Source organism: Camelina sativa, chromosome 9, assembly GCF_000633955.1.
Source record: "Camelina sativa cultivar DH55 chromosome 9, Cs, whole genome shotgun sequence".
Lineage (NCBI taxonomy): Eukaryota > Viridiplantae > Streptophyta > Magnoliopsida > Brassicales > Brassicaceae > Camelina > Camelina sativa.
Genome location: NC_025693.1, coordinates 12,165,815 through 12,168,475, shown reverse-complemented (window position 1 = coordinate 12,168,475; position 2,661 = coordinate 12,165,815). Strand labels below are relative to the sequence as shown.

General features: G+C 35.0%; 1 long non-coding RNA gene across 2 annotated transcripts; it reads right to left on the bottom strand.

The window, feature by feature from the left end:
• On the bottom strand, window positions 831-2,661 carry LOC104710867. Of its 2 annotated transcripts, none has more exons than XR_755112.2 (5): window positions 2,319-2,661; window positions 1,883-2,055; window positions 1,561-1,740; window positions 1,231-1,471; window positions 831-1,110 (listed from the first exon to the last, which is right to left on the bottom strand). It is a non-coding gene; the product is annotated as an uncharacterized LOC104710867 (long non-coding RNA). The 2 variants fall into 2 exon arrangements; XR_755111.2 differs by having other exon boundaries at window positions 1,883-2,063; window positions 2,319-2,660.

Here is a 2,661-nt window from a genome sequence, read left to right as displayed (position 1 = left end):
TTTTACGACTATTCTAAATAGTCATAATGTAGTCACCAAATTTAGTGACTAATTGAAGACTAATTTACGATTATGTATTTAAATAATATTGTGATTATGTATTTAAATAATATTGTATTTATACAGCATTATATATATATATATACTATTTTGATAATAATATATATTTTATTAATTATTTTTAAATATATATAAGTTATTGGAATGAATTGATATTAAAAATAAAAAATACTATATTTATTATTATGAAACCATGATATCAAAAAACTGTATTACAAAATAAAACTAAAAACATAATTAAAAATAAGAATACAAAGAATACATCATACTATAAAAAAGAAAGTAAATATTGGAAATGCACAAACATCAAGGGTTAATGTTTGAAGCGACGGAGAAGGAGGTTGCTTTGCTTTCCCAAGAAGTCTTTTGCTTTTGAGATGAATGTTGAAGATTTTGACCTGAAGCAAACTGCAAAGACCGAGACAAGGAGAAAGGAAGCTGAGCTGATGGAAGCATTTCTTAAGGAACTTAAGGCGAGGGAGAATGAGCTCAGATTGCCTAATGACACCATCAGAGAGAAATTAGCTGAACTGGAGAAGAAAGAAGTTTGCTTACATATACATAAACTGGATTTAACAAACAGNATGTATTTAAATAATATTGTATTTATACAGCATTATATATATATATATACTATTTTGATAATAATATATATTTTATTAATTATTTTTAAATATATATAAGTTATTGGAATGAATTGATATTAAAAATAAAAAATACTATATTTATTATTATGAGACCATAATATCAAAAAAAACTGTATTACAAAATAAAACTAAAAACATAGTTAAAAATAAGAATACAAAGAATACATCATACTACTAAAAAAAGAAAGTAAATATTGGAAATGCACAAACATCAAGGGTTAATGTTTGAAGCGACGGAGAAGGAGGTTGCTTTGCTTTCCCAAGAAGTCTTTTGCTTTTGAGATGAATGTTGAAGATTTTGACCTGAAGCAAACTGCAAAGACCGAGACAAGGAGAAAGGAAGCTGAGCTGATGGAAGCATTTCTTAAGGAACTTAAGGCGAGGGAGAATGAGCTCAGATTGCCTAATGACACCATCAGAGAGAAATTAGCTGAGCTGGAGAAGAAATAAGTTTGCTTAAATATACATAAACTGGATTTAACAAACACAAACGAGGGAGAATGAGCTCAGGCTGCTTACATACCTTGAAGCGAGGGAGAATGAGCTCAGGTTGCTCACATATACCTCCTAAACTCGATTTAATAAACCCAAACAACTTTGGTTAACAACTGTGAGTCTATATGGTCACATGAATTCTCTTATGAACTGGATTCCCTTGGACTTAGCTCAAGCAAATATACCTTAGCCCTGGAGCGCCCAACATGAGAAGGACGAAATAGATATTGCCTATTCAGGTTACTGACTTCAATAGTGTCCATTTTAATCTGTAACATCGAACAAGAACCAGGAAAAAGAACTTAACAGCGAACAAGAACCAGGAACAAGAACTTCACGAGCAGAACTCAAGCGTTACCTATAATTGGTTGGGCATTGACATGGACGATTGAAGGTAATAAGTAGGAAAGAGTCTTTCCAGAGCCAGTTTCAGCAATGCCAATAAGATCACGTCCCTTCATTGCCATTGGCCAGCCCTGAGATTGTATAGGCGTAGGTTCAGTGAAACCAGCCTTCTTAATCTCTTCCAAAACATAATCTAGGCCAATCAGGAAACTCTTATCAGTAGATATATACAAAAGAACTTACATAGACATGTAAGTGAAACTGATCACAGTCTAAATCAAATGAAACAGAAGTCAAAGCCAGTAGTAGTTCTTTTGGATATGAAATCAGCTTACCAGGAAAGCCTCAGTCATAGCCGCCACAGCCTGCGATTCGACATAGAAATTCTTCTCGAAAGGAGTCAAACCATCCAAATCTAGCTTCCTCGGAGAGTCATTGCCAGCACTATCCTTTTTCATGCTTGATGTATGACTACCTGAGCTTCCGTATGATGAAGCCCCACCAAACCCTGAGTCACTAAGAACAAACAAATTTGAAAATGAAACAAACTCTTCTTCTCCAACAGTATACACCACAGAGAATTGAAAACGCTTAAAGCACACAAATTCAATCAAAATTAAGCCGGATTGGCTTCATACTCGCTACAAAGGGAGTGTATAGAGCAACTAAGTGGANAATATTGGAAATGCACAAACATCAAGGGTTAATGTTTGAAGCGACGGAGAAGGAGGTTGCTTTGCTTTCCCATATGTGAAGTCTTTTGCANCTTACCTTCGACGGTGTGTTGTATTCAGAGCGGTCAGCATCAAGTAATTGGGTTCGTTCTCGGAAGTAGTCTTTACGGGTAGGTTCCTCATGTTCATGGATTCGACAGTGAATGAAGGCTACTCCAGAGCGTGAGTAATTACGAGATCTGAGATCCGCAAAAATGCTCTCGTACCAGATCTAAAAACTTGAGAGGATGAAAACAACGACAAGATGAAAATCGAATAGAATGAAACAACGGGCGGAGGAGAGAAAGTTAATCGGCTAAAGAGACAAAGGAGAAAGAAGAGAAGGGGAGAAAGTTAATCCTTCGTGAAGGAGACGAAAGAGAAACAAGAGCAGGAAAAAA